General features: G+C 39.1%; 1 long non-coding RNA gene across 1 annotated transcript in view; it reads right to left on the reverse strand.

Moving 5' to 3' along the window:
• LOC117308818 (uncharacterized) overlaps positions 1-21050 on the reverse strand; it is a 497295-nt gene that overhangs the window by 345068 nt on the left and 131177 nt on the right. Inside the window, exons 4-5 of the long non-coding RNA XR_012327721.1 lie at positions 13518-13655; positions 6950-7099 (exon numbers count right to left, since the gene is read on the reverse strand). This is a non-coding gene — a long non-coding RNA (uncharacterized lncRNA). The remainder of the gene's footprint in view (positions 1-6949; positions 7100-13517; positions 13656-21050) is intronic.

Consider the following 21050-nt stretch of genomic DNA (forward strand, 5'->3'; position numbering starts at 1 on the left):
ACTCCAATAAAGATGTAAAAAATAAAAAAAAAAACCCTAAGGAACAGCTTTGGGCAAGAGCCTTACACCATCAGCTCAAATCTGATACAAACACAGGTCAAGAATCTGGTCACCAGGATCTGTGCTTTATGAATGACCATGTACTGGCACAGCCTCGGGCACTGAGCGGGGCATTTCACCGCAGCACCACTAAGGAGGCTTAGAAAGTATGTGAGGCTTGTACGGGTGGTCCCCTTCTCTCTGTCTTGCACCCTCTTACACTCTGTAGACTGCCTTGGAAGCATCTCTTTGTTCTGCATCTTCACGTTGCCCGTCCACATCAAAGGGCTTTGTGCTTTGAACCACCTACCCAGGATGGCAGTTTGAAGACTTTGTGCTGCAGCTTGCCCGGTGAAAGCAGTCCCATGCCCTGGAGATAGCAGGCACCAACTGGCAGGATGCTTTCGCCTTGGTCCCTAGCAACTGCTCCCACACCCACGCCTCTGCTTACCTTGCTCGCTTCCCTAGCTACCAGGGCTCCCCATCCTAGCACACCTCTGACACCACCCTGTCTGTTCACAGCGTTCCCCGTGAACTCCTAGAACCCTACAGAGGGGGATCCCAGGGATTCCGCCTCTTGGAGCACAGAATGACTCTCAGCACTGACTCCCATTTTAATCCTGCCAGGCCCACAGTCTATTAGTCAAACCCCCCCAGTGCCAGCGTCTTAATTCAGTGTTAGACAATCTGGTCAGATAACCCAGTAGATCTCAATCCTGGATGCACATTTGAATCTCTTGGAAGCCTTTCAAAATGACTAACCCTCAGGCACCAGCCCCAGAGGTTCTGATTTCATTGGTCTGGCGTAGAGCAGTATTTTTTTTAGCTCTGCAGGTGGTTCAAAGGTGAGTCAGGGTTCTGAATCAAGGGTCTAAACCCAAGACAAGCAGAGTACCGAGCCCATTTGCAAATGCAAAACACAATTTCTTGCTCAATTATGACGGTTGAGACAAATACTGAAAAAGTTATTCCGATTTAATTTAAACAAGTCATTCCTCTAGATTCTTACATTTGTCTAACACTCAGTAAAATACATATTTTATAATGATATTTTATAAAAACCAACCAATTTTTTTCTCTTTCAGGACAGCTCCATAAAACTGTGTTACCTGTTGAATGTAAACTTTGTCTATGTGACTCCCTGGTTGAATATTATGCACCTTTGGACATAACGCTTTCACGCCTCCAAAGTGCTATGTAAAAGCCTGAAATAGTCGGGTTATGTAATATACAATGAGAATATCATTTACCATTTTTCCAATTAAATCTTCACAACTTTTCACTTAGTCCTCCAATCTGTTGCTGTGAGGTCCATGGAGTAGCAGAATGGTAGAAATGCAGAATCTACAGCCCCCACCCCAGACCAACTGAATCAAAATCTACATTTTTAACTAGAGCCTCAGGAGAACCCACAGCTACATTCACGTTTGAGACACACCCTCCAGTAAGCCACTTTTATCAGCCTTTTTGTTAGAGCGGCTTCTTTCAGGGCTCTCCCTTTGTGGTCTTAGCCCCCCATGAATGCTCTGCTTCCGCCAAACCACACTGCCCCAGGTTCCAGGCCTCTCAGGCCTCCTCCCCACCATCTGCAAAGCCCCCTCCCCTTCTTTTTGCCTAAAGGCAGCACTCGTATTTCTCAATGCCCCAGTTGAGTCTCTCAACTCCAAAACCTTCTCCATAGCCCAAGGGCTCTTACCTGCCTCTAATTTTACAGAACCTGTCTAGCTACACTTTCATCTAGCATCGTAGCTGTAGCTGTGCTTGTTCTGTTATTTAACCCTTATTCTGCCCTTAATTTTCCAAGTACTTCTGCTTTGTGTCTCCTGCTAGTCTATCACTTACATGTTTTTGCACCTGTCATGGGACTTTGCATATACCAGATTCAACAAATATTTGGTGTTTGGCTTTGACTTGGATCTCTGATGGCAAACTATATAATCTGAAAAACCTATAAATCTGAGTCTAGAAACCTAGTAAAAAATATACAACCTCTAAGTTTTGCTGGTATTAAACCTTCCAATATGCTGAACCCAGAAGTTGCACAATAATGTACTGTACAGATACTGAACTATTTTTAAATAACTGGAGAAAATAAATATCAAAAATGAAAATAAGACAACATAATATCAGGTATCAACTAACACTGTAAGTAGAAATATCTCATATTATTGTCGCTAAGGACAACTAAACAAATAAAATCCCTTAGCTACCAGCAGCTGCCACGGACCAAAATACAATGACAGCCAACCCCAGCCTATGATGTGCAAAGAAAAGCATACAGGGCTTCTGACCAAAATTGTGTCTACCAGGATACAGGCAGTCTCAAAACTCATTCCATTCCACTCCTGGATAGAATGACGCCATACACCGTGGCAGGTGTTTTTCTCTATCCTTTCATCAAGTCCATAAGTATTATTAGAATTTAACAATGTGTCTTATAGCAGGTCATAGAAATACAAAGATGGCTAAGACATGTCCTTACTGTCAATGTGCTCACAGTCCTAGTGGGAAGAGGCATAAACAGATCATTCTAACACAATGTGGAACATACAGTACTACAGTACACGTACACAGGGCATTATGGGAACACAAGGAAGGGCTGCCTAACTCAACCTGAAGCAATCAAGATTGTGGACTTTCTGCGGCTTCCCTGGTGGCCCAGTGGTTGAGAGTCCGCCTGCCGATGCAGGGGACACGGGTTCGTGCCCCGGTCCGCGAAGATCCCACATGCCGCGGAGCAGCCGGGCCCGTGAGCCGTGGCTACTGAGCCTGCGTGTCCGGAGCCTGTGCTCCGCAACGGGAGAGGCCGCAACAGTGAGAGGCCCGTGTACCGCGAAAAAAAAAAAAAAAGATTGTGGACTTTCCGGAGGTGGTGATACTTGAGTTGAGACTTAGAGATGACAAAGGAATTAGCCAACTGAAAGATGAAGAGTGATATTCCAGGTAAGGAGAAGTATGTAAGGAGAGGGAAGAGGACACTGACAACATGGTATGTGGAAGGAGCCTAGAAAGCTCTGCATAGTAAGAGGCCAGAAGTGATGAGGTTTTCTCTACAGAGGCAGTGGCCACTTGCTAGTTGATTAGCTTGGAGGCAAAAGACTTGGGACTTTATCCAAAAGGCAAATGGAAAATGTCTAGGCTTGAAAAGACTTCATGCAGCTTCCAAGATCTAATAAGCAAAATTAGAACAGCTTTGATTCTAGATGAACCAACTACATTAAAGCCATAGAATCCTCATCAACATGGCTACTTAGATACTAATTCAAACATTTCATGAATCATCTCTGCAGATGGATATTGGAGGACAAGACCTCTGAGATAAATCCCTTCCAGCCAAGATTCTATTTTCTGATTTTAAATGGCCAACAAAACTATGGACCCATAACATGGATCTGTCCTTCTGAAGGCACTAAACCATACCGCAGGACAAATACCACAGTCTTATTAAGATAGTGAAGTGAAAGGAGCATTAAAAGGGCCATAGAATGGGAGCCTGCTTCTTCTCACTTCTAGCTAACTTCTCTTTCCAGCAAACTATATTTTTCTCCAATTATAGCTCACCATGTCAGGCAAATGTATGCGATTATTATGTCTTTATTCTTAGTATTTTAATTTAAATTTTTTACTGAGTTTTTTCATTTGCAACCAAACAGTTCAATTATTTGCTTTACACTTATTGATACACACATACACACACAGATTTTTACTCAATTTTGAGAGGTAAGACGCTGGTTGATTTGAATGTTGGCATTTTGTGAAATGTTGCCTCAGTATAAAAAATAAATTGTTTACTCTGGATGTTCAAAACCATTAACACAGAAGAAAAATACCAGCAGGAAATAATTCTGTTTGGTTCAGGCAGATGACTAGATACATTATACCCAATGGTATATATGAGCTGGAATCATTCAACTGCCTGCCTTTTAAATACGTCATGTCTCCAAACTGCACCTTGCACACTGCTTCCTCTAAGAGCTCCTAATCTGGGCCAGGCTTCTCAAAATGGATGAAACTAAACTAACTCAGCCATCTTTTGCCAATTTCACCGTATCTGGATTCAGCATTTCATCTTCCCATCTAACCCGTGTAGGTATTATTTTCCTAGCAGTGATTTTACTTTTTGGCGATGGGCAAATGTCCATATTTACAATTTTAGCCTTTTCAGGACCACAGAATTAAGCAATCATCAGGAAAAAATAACAGTGATGATAAAATTTAGAATAATATTAAAGAGGTAAGTGTGATAGTTAAATAAAAATTAAAAAAATCAAGTAGACCAGGGATGAAGGGCATGGGCCCTGGGGCCAGACTGCAGAGTGTAGTTCTTGGTTTCCCCACTTATACTATACTAGTATAGTATACTATACTAGCTTTGGATAGGTCATTTAATCGTTCAGAGGTCTCAGTTATCCAGTATGTAAAATGGGAATAATAATGCTAGTTCCTATCTTTAATGCAGTTGATAAGATTTTTAACAGTAATTTATACACAGCATTTAAATCAGAGCTTGGCACATAAGAAGTTATATGTGCTAGCTATTATTAGTATTATCATCAACATCATCATCATCATCATCATTATAAGGTACCATAATCCATTAATCTCAATTCTCAAAAATAGTTTCATGGAACGTCACAGGGTATTTTCACATTCACATGTCCTCTTCTTTTCTAGCACTTCTTGGGATGTTTGAAATACAAGAGAAAACAAAAATAACTCTTCTCAAGAGATGATATTACAAAGATTAGCTAGCAGAAAATATGTTGCGGCAGACATTGTTGGTTGAATGACCCAACCCCATTTCCAGTCTCTTCCCTAGGTCCTCTTCCAGCTTGCAATGTGCACATGACACAGTGCAGCAGGAAAAGCATTTTCCCCTCTTCCTACTGAAATGATCGCCAGCCTACGAAGGAAGCCCCCAAAGAATCAGAGACCTCAATGCTAACCTTGCTGACCCCCCTTCAACCAGTGCCAACAGCTACCCGCCCTCAGATTTTTCATCATATATGAAAAGTAAACCCCTTTACAATTGAGACTTCATATTCAGGTTTTCTAATGCATGCAACCAAAAGCTTTCCTGACTGATACATTTATAGACTCCACGTTGCTCATGAGACGACCCGAGAGATCTCAGTCTGCAGCAGTCATTCTCACTGATGCCTGATTTCTTTTCCTAGGGTAAAACTAGGTCCCTGGTGCTTGTGCTTCTGCGTTCAGTGTTCCAACTTGCCCTGCATAAGTTGCATCCTGGAGATCCAGGGAGCCCTTCCTTCTAGGTCTTCCCCATTCCATCTTTCTGTTCCCAGGTGCTGATCCCACTTCAGCTGCTCATGCTGCAGGCTTTTCATTTCTTGCCCTCCAGGAAGCCACACTCTGGGTGACCAGCATCCCTACACTGGTGCTACTTATTCCCCTTGACACCAAGCTCATAAGTTTTCTCTTCAGTGTCACCTGGTAATGGGGGCAGACATCTTCCCATCACTTGTCTCTCTCCACCTTATCAGTTTTATTATTGTGGCCAATTTTTCTTGTCCCCAGTGGTTCTCAAAAAGCCCACCTGCCCAATCACTCCTCAGCCCCTTCCGGTTCACTAACGAAGTCCAGTTGCAGCTGCATACACGATAAAACTGGTAAAAGCTACACAGCTTGCAAATAGTGTTTCCAATTGTCATACTGTATTATTGTTGTTTAGACAATCAAACTGTTCACTGAAATAATTACATTATTAAAATATTTTTAAATTGTCTATGGACTTATTTCAGATAGTACTTCTTCAGCTCTAAAATTATTCAACCATTTCAACAACAAAGAAAAAACTGTAACTTGGACTTGGTGATTGATATTTTCTTCTTCATCAACTTAGTTCACAATTTGGAAACAAAGGTTTGTCTGTTTAATATCATATGAAGAATTATAGTCATCTTGGATAAACAATAGTGTCAATAAATAACATCTACATAAGAATGAAAAAGAAAACCTATATTCTTGCTGCCAGCAGACATAACTTTTGTTGACCTTTGAAAGCCAGGGGATTAACTAGCATTTGGGGGGAGACATTTTGAAAGACACAGAACCTGTCATATTTTCTGCTTCATGAGCTAAACATAAACAGTGGGGAGACTGTTACAGCTGTCTGCTAACAGATGAGGCTTTGGAGGTTGTGAGCCAAAGGAACAGCAAAGACCATTCTGTGTTTAATAAACCATATACCCTCCAGTACTGAGATAACCCCTGCCAGGGAGTTAACATTTGGGGAAAAAAAAAAACAAAACAGTTCTTCCAAGTCATGGAGGTATAATATAAGATCCTGTGATTGTAAAGAAATCACATGGGTTGTGAAGAGAAGCAATTGTGAGGGATGTCATTTTTAAAATTTACTATAATTTACAAATAAGAGAGACCTGAGCTGATAAAGTATCATCCAAATTACTATTTGAAAATGATTTATACCACAGGGAACACAAAACAGTATTTCTATTTGTTTTTCTAGCAAAACATAACATATGTGCAGCAAAGTGAATCAGAAACTCTTCCCAACTCAGAAAACCTTTAAATCATAATAATAATGAAGATAAAAGTCATTTTCAGGCAGTAGCTCAATAATACACTGAGAATGGAGTCACCACATACATAATTCAGGCATAATGTAATCCTCAAGACACATATTCCTAAAATAAAGAGGCAGACAGCCTAGGTGTGGATCTGGCTCTTGCTGTGTTACTTTGTGCAAGTAACTGAATATCTCTGAGCCTCAGGATCCACATCTATAAAATGCAGGTAATAGCTACGTTGCAGGGTTGTTAAAATAAGTGAAATGAATTGATATTTTTACAGTTTTAGAACAGTTCCCAAACATATAATAAGTGGTACTTAAGTATAAATAACAAATAATAACAGCTGTGTAGCTTACCTGATGCCTGATGGGATAAATTTAAACTAATCCGTCAGTGGAAGAGCTATGGAAGCCTCCAGTCTAACCTCTTCTCTCACACAAGAATCCTCTAAGAACCAAAACCAAAACCAAAAGCATGACCCAGCAATTCCGCTCCTGGGTATATATCTGAAAAAAACAAAAACACTAATTCGAAAAGACACACGGGTCCCAATGTTCATAGCAGCATTATTTACAATTGCCAAGATATGGAAACAACCAAAGTATCCATTAACAGATGAATGGACAAAGAAGATGTGGTATATATACACAATAGACTACTACCCAGCCATAAAAAAGAATGAAATTTTGCCATTTTGCAGCAGTATGGATGGACTTGGAGGGTATTATGCACAGTGAAATAAGTCCGACAGAGAAAGACACTGTATGATATAATTTATATGTGGAATCTAAAAAATACAACAAACCAGTGAATATAACAAAAATGAAGTGGACTTGCAGATATAGAGAACAAACTAGTGGTCACCAGCAGGGAGCTGGGGAGGGGCAGAATAGGAGTGGGGGAGTGGGAGATAAAAGCTGTTGGGTGCAAGATAGGCTACAAGGACATATTGTACAACATGAGAAATATAGCCAATATTTTTAAATGGAGTGTAACCTTTTAAAATTGTATAAAAAATTAAAACAAAAACAATCCTTGACACACTCTGACCTGAGGAAGAGGAAACTGGAAAATACCTCCCTGTAATTCCCACCTTGAATTCTAAATCTGAACCTATAACAAATAAATCCAAGCCTGCTTCCACATGGCAAACCACCACAATTTTTAAGGAACCACCATCACCTTCTCTTCCTCAAGCCAAGCATCCTCTATCTGTTCATCCTCTGAGACTTTGATGGGGCTCCAGCTCCCTCACCATCTAGGACACTGGCCTCTACAGACAGCAAGTTTGTTCGGTTCCCCAGGAAAGTTGGGCGGGAAGTACCGGGATGTGATTCACGTGGCGGCCTATCTGCCACTCTCATTCTGGACCTTGATTTCTATTAGCTGAGGCTCAGATGGCGCTCCAGTTTTCTGGCATCTGTGTCACGCTATTGCCTTATACTTAAAACTAGCCTCTTGATCTGCTGAAAAGCCAGAGCACTCAGCTCCATCCTTACAATGACATTTTTAAGCCTAAACTCAATAATGTGTATTTATCCCTATTAAGTCTCACTTGATTATTAATCAGGATAAATGTGCATGCAAATGGAATCACAGTAGTACACCAAATCAGATTTTAAATTCTCTAGAGGAAATTCATTTTTTATACAGGAATCTTATGATCAAATTTTGTAAAGCAAATATCCTTCAATTGATATTTTTGGTAACTATCTATTAGCATATTATAGCTGTCTACAGCAGGAAACATACATTAAGCTTTGGATTCTACCATATTATGTTATTAAAGCAGATCTGCCTTCCTGTACTTTGATTAGGCTAATACTAAAATTAGTTTATTTTCCTGCAATGTACTGCAACCAGAAGATTAGCATGCAGAAGAGAGAGCCGGGAGGCCACAGACCCAAAAACTATGACCAGGTCTAAAGTCTCCTAAAAGCGTACAGTCCTCAAAGGGCAAACCAAGAGTTAATTCTTGGCTTAAAATTTCCCTCCCATGCCTTTTATATGAACGAAATAATACTGTGAAAAAAAACATTACAACTGACCCTCTCCTATTTGTTCAGTTTCCACTTAATTTGGTTCCACAATTGGGTCACTGTCCTCCAGGGTTCTCTACTAGGTAAGGCCCTTAGGCTAAGCCTTCTACAGGCTGAGTCCAGTTCACCTCTCTTGCCTCATCTCTAATGACACTCCAACACTGTCACCCCTAGAGTTTCACCAGCCCACTCACCTGTACTCTCAGCTCCATCCATGTCTCAAAACCAGTCCTGACAAAGGAGGCAGTTGGTAAGGCCTTAAACCAATCCTGTGGTAAGATAACTAGTATATCTCGTGTGCCTGGGTGAGCCCTGGGAACCAGAAGTGAGCTAATTCTACCCAACCACTGAGCACACTGTGCATGGCCTTCCTGCTCAGATTCTGACTGAGCCTTCCTGTCCCCTTACTGGGGTTGAAGCTCTTCCCTAAGTCTGGACACTTAACTGAGGCCCTGAGAACTTTCCCAGCCCATTTGCAGATCCCTGTTATTCAGTTATTACCTGGGATCCAGCCATAAATCAGAAAAACCTCCACATACCACCATGTACCTCCCATTAGACTTTCAATGTCAGTATCACTGTCCATGGATCTCCCACCACATTGGAGACTGAATCAAAATTTACCCTAGATCTTTCAACACCACAATTTGAACTACTGATACTAAGGAAAAACTTGAAGAAGAAATACGCAAACCCATGCATAAAGAAAGTCACAACTCCTTTTTCTGAGGAATAAAAGACATCTCAAATAGCTGAAGATACATGGCATGTTCCTGGGAATGGCAAGTAGTCAAGGCCAAGATATACCAAGAATCCAAACCTTAGGCAGCACCAATCTACCCGTGGGGAGATTTTTTAATCAGCATGACTCAGGTGTGGAAGACTGATGATTTGAATTCAGCCAGGCTTGGGATTTTGCTAAGCAGGTGTGAAAGAAGAACATGGGGCAAAACAGTTGATACTGTCAAAGAGAGACAGAAGTGATGGAACATAAAACCTAAATGGCTTGGGAAACAAATATAGAAAGTGGGTAACAGAGAAAACAAGAATCTAGAGTCTGGAGAGCCTAATGGGACAAAGATGAATGAAACTTGCCAGAGGCTATGTCAAGAGACCGAGGTCTGGATATAAAATTTCAGTGCTGAAGACACTGGTGATGAAAACATGCTGAGTATGCAAACAGAAGGACATGATGAAGAGGGGCTACGGTAGAAGCTATTGGAGATGAGTAACTCAAAGCCCGGAGAAGCCTGTGTCATTTGGGCGGGTGTTGAAGTCATCCAGGATACAAGACAGCCTAAGGATCCACGGAAGGACTGAAGCCAAGTGCCCAAGTGGAGCCTCTTTAGAATGGTGGGAGCATTGGCTCATTTAGGACAATAAATTAGATACAGGACAAAAAACAGAAACCTGGCTTGCCTTTAACTTTTCCATTTCTAAGATTGAGAAAGGGGAGATAAGAGTTCTTGGTTTAAATGTTCTGGTTAATTTCACAAATCAAATTTAACTTCACTAAGAAAAGTTATGAAACATGGTTCCTTGGCAGTAACAGTACCAGTCAAGCGATATGGTACCACAGCATGAGATTTCAAAGATCTATATTTCAACACTAATGAAATAGAAACCATTCTAGAATTGCATTTAGCATGGCAAGAAAATGAACTCGGGGGGATTAATTATTAAAACATAAAATGTAAAAACATGCATTTGACACATATTTATTTCATTAGTTTAGAAAACTATTTACAAATCATTAAAATTCTTGATATCTATAACCAAAAAGAAAATGGTGGAAGAAAGGAAATGAGACTGATTCTAGCTAGGACAGTGGATAGGAACTAAAACAAAACTGTAGAATGTTATATAAAAGTGACTGCCATGGGAAAATTCCAATCACCTGTAGCCTCCCTAGTACCAGCCATCAATTTCCTTGGAATGCCGTTCCGCTTCAGTACATCAGTTCAAAGAAGATGTACTTGAAGCACTGAAGTTCTAATATCAAACCAAAAGTAAAAACTCAGTCATGTAAAAGCAAAAGGTAAAGTTCTCTTGGTCCTGATTCCTTAGATAAATAATTAAATAATAATGAAATTGGAGGGCTAATTTCATTTTAAAAATTCCAACTTGTTCAGATGAAAGTCTACTAAAAATGGCATATTAAATGACCTTGCTTTGAGGCCCCAGTGCTTGATCCAAGGAAAAAGTCCTCTGCAGCTTGGGTTAAAGTAAAAGCTTCTCAACAAATAATCCCCAAGTATTTTTCTGATTATTACTCATACACTAAGTTCATAAAAACTCAGAAAACTATTAGGTTGGGGAAAGAAAAGATTGAGCAAACTATGACTGACTTTTGGGTTTTCTTATTTCTTCTACGAAGTGAAATTCTGTTCATCTTGCTCATTGATATCTCAGACCACCAGACATCCTCAAGTTCTATACCTTATGCAACACCCAACTGAGACTATGAGAGAAGAGTAACCGACATTATCCACTTCCTCTGCTAAGGTCAGACCACTGTCACCACTGACTAATTTACCATGGAGAGTGGGACCCTTCCTAACACCATACACAAAAGTAAACTCAAAATGGATTAAAGACCTAAATGTAAGGCCGGACACTATAAAACTCTCAGAGGAAAACATAGGCAGAACACTCTATGACATAAATCGCAGCAAGATCTTTTCTGACCCACCTCCTAGAGTAATGAAAAGAAAACCAAAAATAAACAAATGGGACCTAGTTAAACTTAAAAGCTTTTGCACAGCAAAGTAAACCATAAACAAAACGAAAAAACAACCCTCAGAATAGGAGAAAATATTTGCAAACGAAGCAACTGACAAGGGATTAATCTCCAAAATGTACAAACAGCTCATGCAGCTCAATATAAAAAAAAAAAACAAACAACCTAATGGAAAATGGATGGAAGACCTACATAGACATTTCTCCAAAGACATACAGATGGTTAAGAGGCACGTGAAAAGCTGCTCAGCATCACTAATTATTAGAGAAATGCAAATCAAAAGTACAATGAGGTATCACCTCATACTGGTCAGAATAGCCATCATCAAAATATCTACAAACAATGAATTCTGGAGAGGATGTGGAGAAGAGGGAACCCTCCTACACTGTTGGTGGGAATGTAAATTGGTACAGCCACTATGGAAAACAGTATGGAGGTTCCTTAAAAAACTAAAAATAGAACTACCATATGATTCAGCAATCCCACTCTTGGGCATATACCTGGAGAAAAGCATAATTCAAAGAGATACAAGCAGGGCTTCCCTGGTGGCACAGTGGTTGAGAGTCCGCCTGCAGATGCAGGGGACATGGGGTTGTGCCCCGGTCCGGGAAGATCCCACATGCCGCGGAGCGGCTGGGCCCGTGAGCCATGGCCGCTGAGCCTGCACGTCCAGAGCCTGTGCTCCACAACGGGAGAGGCCACAACAGTGAGAGGCCCACATACCACAAAAAAAAAAAAAAAAAAACAGATACATGCACCCCAGTGTTCATTGCAGCACTATTTACAATAGCCAGGACATGGAAACCACCTAAATGTCCATCAACGGAGGAATGGATAAAGAAGATGGATAAAGATACAATGGAATATTATGCAGCCATAAAAAGGAACGAAATAGTGCCATTTGCAGAAATGTGGATAGACCTAGAGACTGTCATAGGGAGTGAAGTAAGTCAGAAAGAGAAACACAAATATTGTATAATATCGCTTATATGTGGAATCTAGAAAAATGGTACAGATGAACTTATTTGCAAAGCAGAAATAGAGACACAGGTGTAGAGAACAAACTTACAGATACCAAGGTGGGGAAGAGGAGGTAGGATGAATTGGGAGATTGGGATTTACATATATACACTACTATGTATAAAATAGATAGCTAATGAGAACCTACTGTTTAGCACAGGGAACTCTACTCAGTGCTCTGTGGTGACCTAAATGGGAAGGAAATCTAAAAAAGAAGGGATATATGTATATGTATAACTGATTTACTTTGCTGTATAGCAGAAACTAACACAACATCGTAAAGTAACTATACTCCAATAAAAATTAATTTAAAAAAAAAAACAGTTCTGGTAGAACCAGGATTCTTGACAGGAAATTAATTTTTAACTAAACATATTCATTTTAATATTTGTCTTTCTATGCAGTTCCCTCTCTTAAACTTGGGTTGGGTTTATTACTCTTTTTCATTTGAGAATGAATTTTTATTCATCCTGCTTACATATGTTGTACATGGAGACTGAGACCTTTAATTGAAACTACAAAAGCTCTAAAGATTAATAACTTCATTGCTGAGGGCTCATATACCTTAACAGGTAAGTCAACTTTTGATATTAACGTTTGAAACCGGTTTTTGTTTTTAAATTACAAGTAGTAAATTAGGCAAAATAATGAGGGAAAAAAGGAAGAAACACACACATACAAAAAAACTTTTTGTTTTATTCTTCTAAAGTGACAAAGTGACAAAGATCCTATCAATCAGTTTCTGGGTAGCATATGAGTATGCCAGTATAACAGTTAAACCAGACAAGGATTCTGTAACCTCTCTGTTTCAATTTGACAACTTAATCTCCAAGACTCAAGTCTGGAACACTTGCTAACCAAAGTATTTTATGACCTATACCTGGAATTATTCAAAAGAAAATAATAAAACATATCATACTGAGTACTTTTTCTTTTTGGAACGCCAGGGTAAAGTCTTGCAAAGATCTGATTGAGCAGCAGTGTCCCTCCGGAGATAAATTTAGCAAAGATGCTTTGACCAGGAAAATCTTTTTCTCGCAAGATATGTAAAAAGAGATACAAAGCAATACGTATGCATTTGTGCTTTTCCTTCCTACGGTGACAACGTACAAAGGTTTTATCTACCTTTATTTTTGATTGCAGCTCAAATTTCAGATAAGCTCTTCCCCTTGTAGACAATCCACTTGTAGATGCTTTGGCCCTGGAGCCTGTGTTCTTCCAAGTTCTTTCTCTAAGAAGAAATTCTTTGTGCTCAGAAGAAATCTGTCACAAAATAATGCATGAATGGAAAGGGTGAGTATAACTCGGCATTTTTTCCTTTAAAATTAGTCACTTCAGAAGAAGACAGATCATTAAAATTTGCCCTAAATATCAAAGGTTCTAATTCAGCAAAATATTTTGAGATTCATGAGTGGCTCAAAGTAGATAACGATTAGAGTTGAAATCAAGAGAAGTACTATAAAGCATTAGCCAAAATACTGGAGACCAAAGAAGAGAGATAATGATAAATATCAGCAAAACCACTCACAAACAAGTTTTTTACTTTATAAAAGCTTCAAATACAGCGCCATACTAATTCATTGTATTGATTAAAATGACAGTTTCTCAACGTGTCAGAATAAAAATAATCAAATAGCTTTGCCTTTAAACATCTTGTATGTTGTCGAGAGGGTATTCATTTATCCTTTTCGTCTTTGAAAAAGATTAGATTTTCAACCAAAGTGTGACTAGCAGACTCATAAAAATTGCTATCATATTCACTTTAAAAATATACTGCTCAACCTTTGCTAGATCCCCTGGCTTACCTTTGTTCTTACATCAATGAAGCATTTAATCTTGCCTGTCTTCTTCAACAAAACCAGTGAAATAGTCAAACCATCCAGCAAGAACTGTTCTCTAGAAATATGAAGCTTTGGTGTCAGATCTTAGCCAGAATGTGTGCTCCCACACACCGCCAGAAATTTATGGTCAGCTGGATAGAATCTTTCTTCTGCAACACCATTTGCCCTTTCTCCAAGTCCAAAGCAAAGATCTTTTTGAGCAAAGTAGCTGAAAAGACAGGCTCAGGATAAAGGGCAAATACAGACTGATTTTGTATAATTGACCTTTCTTTAAGCTAGAAAGAAAATAATTTAGAATTTCTATACAAGAATCAGAGAGATGTTTTTCTTTTTGTAGCTTTTTTTAAAAGTAAAAATGCACTTTTTACCCAAATTTTGAAGGAAATATTACTAGAATAAGACATATGAATTTAACATATTAAACCAGGTAAAATCTGAAAAATCTTTTTAGTGCAGGTGGCTTATTAATACTTCCCATGTATTACTTCCTCTCACCTTTCTACCTCTCTCTTTGTCAATTTTCTACTCTACTCTCTTTTGTGTTTTCTCTTATCCCTGTCCTCAGGTTAGGGAAGTTTCCATGGTTCAACCTTCTTCCAATTTCTTGTCTCTCTCCACTTGATATTTCATAGTTGGGTCACATTGTATAGCGCTTGATACATTTTACAACAATTACCACATTTGATTCTCATAGCCATCCTATGATATAGTCCTGTATAATCGTCCATTATACACCTGAAATCACACACCTATTAAGTGGAAATCACATACGCATTAAGTGGTAACATAGAAACTCACAAGAATCTTCCAATTGTCTTCACCCACTTCCAAGAGACCACACAGACCACATAGAAAAAAAAAAATCTGTCTTTTTCATCAATGTGGCCTCAACAATTAGCACAGAACGAGCATATAATATAGTTATACATATACGATATATGACTATACATGTTTCAGCAGTGTAATGCGCTCAATATATTAAATAAATGAATGAATGAAAGTTAGCTCTACTTCTAATCTTTGCAGGAATCTTTGTAGGAAATCTTACACTTTTCAAAGTGCTTTTTAAAATATGAACCTCTCTGGTGAACAAAACATTTTACGAATTAGAAAGATCAACTACTCTGGTCCCCTATTTTACTGATGAAGATATTGTGGCTCAGAAAAGCTAAAGAACTTATTCATAAGTAGCCAATAGTAGTGCCAAGCTAGAGCCTAAAGAATATCAATATGAAAAGAATTTTCAATCCCATACGAACCTGTGGGCTATTCTTTACTATAATGTTACAGTTAGGAGTTATGACTAGTTATTTTCATCATTCTGCACAGACCCGATAGTGCATACATATCTATTTAATGTCACATGGGCTAGGCTATCGGGATAGGGAAAAAAACTTAAATATTTTTACAAGCAGATTGCCTTTAAGCTGTGCATTGAATTAAATACAATTACTCAGTTCCTTCTACATTTTAAAATATATAATTAAAAGATCAAAATATTTTGATAACCATTTAAGCCAAGATAATAGTTCCCCATGTCTCTGTTCTGTATTAACACGCCTTTAAATAGAAAGCATTCATGAACTGAGACATTCCTAACACATTACATGTATGCTCACACATGTGTGATGCACACACACTGTTTCTGGCAATATTCATCACGATTCACTGCCTTGCCTTTTGGCTCTCCAGATGGCCCATTGGTTCTATTCAAACTGAACTCTGAGATTCCTCTTTCCTAATTGCTGGCTTCCAGAAGGAGCCCTTTGTGGCAGCTAGTCCCCCCAGTCAACTGCAACATTCCATTGCTTGAGCCTAAGTTTCAACACAGTCTTCAGGCTCTTCCTCTGCCTACCTAGTTCATAGCCACAACCAATCCTTGATTATCTATGCAGAAAGGGGGGAGGGGTAACAATAATTTAAAATATCATCATCAAAGGAAAATTATTTGAAAGAACAAAAACTATCATACCAGCTCAGACCTGTGATCTCAGTTTTTTTGGTCTCTGAAAGCAGCAACTAGACTTGTGGAAGAATTTGGTTATCAAGATGAAGCGTATATTTCTTATTAGTCATATTCACTCATTTATTCATTCAGTAATTTTAATAAAGAGTGTAGGATATATAAGACCTCAATTAAGTGCCTGGGGGATGAAATTAGGGGAGAGAGAAAGAAAGGAAAAAATAAAAGGAAGGAAAAAGAGAGAGAAAGAGAAAGGAAGGAAAGAAGGAAGGAGGGAAGGCATGCAAATCATTATTTCAAAGCACTTAAATCCTAAATGGAGACCTCCAGCTAACATTTCTGTGATGTGATTTTTTTCTCTCAGCCTCTGTGCTTCTCCACTCTCTCCCCCTACCTAGTTAATGCTGATTCGTCTTTCACATCCAACATCCAATTTTGCCCAGTAGAAACTTTCCCTAAACCTACCTCCCAACCACAGTAGTTGCCCCTCTGATTTTGCCTTCCTCTCCCATCTATTATCACATTAGATCTAATTTTATATTTTAAATATATTGTTTTATTTTAATTATATTTAAAATATATTTAACATAGGCATTAACTAAGACATTGTATTTAATCATATTCCATTATTATATTTAATAAATATAGTATTATAGATTTCAATTATTTACTGTCTCCCCAGAAGCGTATACCATGCCAACCACTTAAGAGGTCTCCAATAAATATTCCTGAATAAAGAAATGAGTTAGTAAATGATAGATATAAGACAAAATGATGTAAGCTCTTAGTGGTTAAAAATTCAAGTTTTGAGTCAGATTTCTGGGTTCAAATCCTTCTTCAAATCCTTACTAGCTGAAAAAACTTGAGAACCGTGCAGAGATTAAAGTTGCCTCAAGCAAGAGGAGATTTTTAGTAAGGATTTTGGGAGGGTTGATTTTATGTGTCAGCTTAGCTAGTCTATGGTACCCAATTGTTTGGTCAAACAAATTAAATCAGTAGACTTTGAGTAAAGCAGTTTACTCTCCATAGTGTGGGTGTGACTCATCCAATCAGCTGAAGACCTTAGAAGACTGAGGTTCCTCAAAGAGGAAGAAATTCTCCCCCAAATTGCGACATAGAAACCTGCCTGAGTTTCCAACTTGATGCTCTGAGGCATTCAGACTCAAGACTGCAGCATCAACTCTTACCTGAATTTCAGATCTCAGATTTTCCAGTTCCCAAAATCACACGACCCAATTCCTAAAAATAAACCTATTTCTCTCTCTCTCTCTTTCTTTCTCTCCCTCCTTCCCTCCCTCATTCTCTCTCTCTCTCTATATATATACACACATATATGATATAGAATAGTATGCAATATAATAATACATAAATATATATTATATATTTTACATATATAAATTACATATTATATGTATATCTATATATACTATATAGATATAATATACATACAATATATAAATTATACATGTTTATTTACTATATATTATACATACATAATAATTAAATATTTATATATTTTATATAATATGTTTTCTAGAGAAACAGCATACGTATATATATATTTTATATATATACGTATGCTGTTTCTCTAGAAAACCCTGCCTAATACAGATCTATACTAGGTAACCCAAGAGAAGCCAACAGCCCTGTCTCACACAGAAAAGGAAAGACAGAATCAGGTTCCTGGGACCAGGGCCATTTAGATGCCCAGTTACCGAGGGCCTCAGCAGCTGGAATTTGTACTTCTCATTCTTTGGCTTTGCCATCAATGTGGCTCTGCTACTCCTTCCCGTGTCTATCATTCTCCAGTAGCTGGAGATTGACTCTTCATATGCTGATCTGTTTATCTGTTCCCTGCCTTGTATCTTCTTACCTGCTTACGCATAGTTTCTGTCTTTTCATCTTCCTCATCACTTCTGCTTCCTCATGACTTTGGTTTGTTGTGATCCTCATGGTGCAACGCTACTCCATCGCTTTTCTCTAAGCAGTCTTCTACTTTCAGCTCCCATGGCTGGCCTCTTCTCTATCATTACGATTCACAGATCACATTCCTGACAGAGAGAATTGAGTCGGCACAGCTCATCTTTTGGAGCCAGCTGATGGTATAGGGCTCTGGATAGCCTGGGAATCAGCTGCCTTTGGGGCAGGTACCCATCTCTGGAACAATGAACTACAACCGGACACCAGAGTCATGGGATACCTAGCATGGCCACCTGAGACTGTTTCTTCCCATAAAAAAATTTCCCTTGGAAGACCCTTAAAGAAAAACAGAACTACCACATGATCCAGCAATTTCACTTCTGGGAACATACCCAGAGAAAATGAAAACACTAACTTGAGAAGATATCTGCACCCCCATGTTCACAGCAACATAATTCACTATAGGCAAAGCCTGGAAACAAAGTGTCCATCAATGGATGGATGGATAAAGAAGTAATAAATGGAATATTATTCTGCTACAAAAACAAGGAAATCCTGCCATTTGCCACAACATGGACGGACCTGGAGGGCATTATGCTGAATGAGGGAAGTCAGACAGAAAGACACGTGCCATATGATCTCACTTACCTAGGGAATCGAAAAGAAAAAAGGTCAAATTCACAGAAAAAGAGATCAGACGCTTGTATTTACCAGAGGCAGAGGGCGGGGGAGGGGAAATTGGAGGACGGGTGGAAGAAACATACAAGCTTCCACTTACAAAAAAGGGAAGTACTAGAGAGGCAATGTACAATATGAAGACTGTAGTTAACACTGCTGTATGATATACAGGAAAACTGTTACGAGAGTAAATCCTGGGAGTCCTCATCGCTAGGAAAATATTTTTTCCTTTCCTTTCTTTTTATTGTATCTATATGAGAAGATGGATATTAACTCAACCTATTGTGATAATCATTTTACAATATATGTAAATCAAACCATGATGCTGTATGCCTTAAACGTATACAGTGATGTATTTCAATTAGTTCTCAGTAAAACTTGGTGGCGGGGAAGAACGTGTAACTTCAGGAACGGCAAAGACGTAACACACTGAATCATTATGATGCATTTGGATGGGCTGAAGTATTAGGTGTAGGATGGCTGTCCTGAGAGATATGTCACATAGGCTTTCTCTTCTGTAGACAATTTGGCTATTAAATCATTAGGACTCGATGCTCCCTGGTAGTCTAGTGGTTAGGATTTGGTGTTCTCATTAGGACTCTACTGCTTTGGAAAACAGTTTGTCTATTCCTTAAAATGTTAAACATAGTGTCACCATAGGAGCCCATAATCCACTCCTAGATATACACCCAAGGGAATTAAAACAGCTTTCCGTATCAAACCTGTACATGAATGTTCAAAGCAACATTATTCATAATAGCAAAAAAAATCGAAAGAATCCAAATGTCCATCAGCTGATGAATGAAAAACTACAATGTGGCATATCTACACAATGGAGTATTATCCAGCAATAATAAGGAATGAAGTGCTGACACAGGCTATAATGCTGATGAACCCTTAAAACTTATGCTAAGTGAAAGAAGTCGCTCACAAAAGACCACATACTGTATGATTCCACGTATGTGAAACCTCCAAAATAGGTAGAACTGTCATGACAGAAAATAGATTACTGGTTCCTAGTACTGGGAGTGATATGATGAGGAGAAATGGGAATTAACTACTTATGGGTACAAGGTTTCTTTTGTGGATGACGAAAATGTTCTAAAATTGATTGTGGTAACGGTTGCCCAACTCTGTGAATAAACAAAATCCATTGAATTTTACAATATAAATTGGCGAATTGCATAGCATGCAAATTACATCTTAATAAAGTTGTTTAAAAAAGTGTTAAGGAAGGAGCTGTGAGTACATGATGACATGTCTACAAAAAAGGAAAATGGCATCGGCAGAAAAGGGACCAGCCATGGGATCATGACTAGGGTGGGCGCTATCTCTGCCCAGCCCTGTGGAGGGATCATTTGCACCGTCAACGGCTGCAGCGCAGACCACTTCTGACCTGTACTCAGTCACTACCAGGGACAAAGGAGACTTGGAAGTTGCATTGGTTACAAAATTGAGTCAGAGATGATGACATTATTCATAGTGTTGTTACGAATAGTATAAACAGTACTCACAGTATTCATAGTACTACCGTGAGCCCTATTCTTTTATTCCTACATTAGATTGGGGAGCCTTCAGAAATATTTATCATCTTTGAGGGAGAAGGGGTTTGACCAGGAATAGCCCAAATTCCAGTGCAATATTCAGCTACACCATAGACTAGCTGCCCGCTCTTGATTTCAACTCCTTGATATTGTGGGAAATTGCAGTGAGACTTTGAAATGATCTCAGATCAATGTGGGCCCTTAAAGATCACTCCAAGCTTGGGAAGTATTGCTGAACTGAACTGCAACAAGGGCATCACTGAATAGACAGAGCTTAGAGCCACTGGGTTGGTATGGAGCTGTACTGCTCAATACAGTAGCCGCTCGCTCTAAGTGGCTATTTACATTTAAATGAACTTAAATTTTAAATTTAGTTTTCAGTCATATTAGCCACATTTCAAATACTCAATAGCCACATATAGAAAATGGCTATTAGGGCTTCCCTGGTGGCACAGTGGTTGAGAGTCCGCCTGCCGATGCAGGGGACATGGGTTCGTGCCCCGGTCCGGGAAGATCCCACATGCCGCGGAGCGGCTGGGCCCGTGAGCCATGGCCGCTGAGCCTGCGCGTCCGGAGCCTGTGCTCCGCAACGGGAGAGGCCACAACAGTGAGGCCCGTGTACCGCAAAAAAAAAGAAAGAAAAAAAAGAAAATGGCTATTATATTGGACAGCCCAGATATAGAACATTTCCATCATCACAGAAAGGTCTGTT

Source organism: Tursiops truncatus, chromosome 18 (genome assembly GCF_011762595.2).
Source record: "Tursiops truncatus isolate mTurTru1 chromosome 18, mTurTru1.mat.Y, whole genome shotgun sequence".
Taxonomy (NCBI): domain Eukaryota; kingdom Metazoa; phylum Chordata; class Mammalia; order Artiodactyla; family Delphinidae; genus Tursiops; species Tursiops truncatus.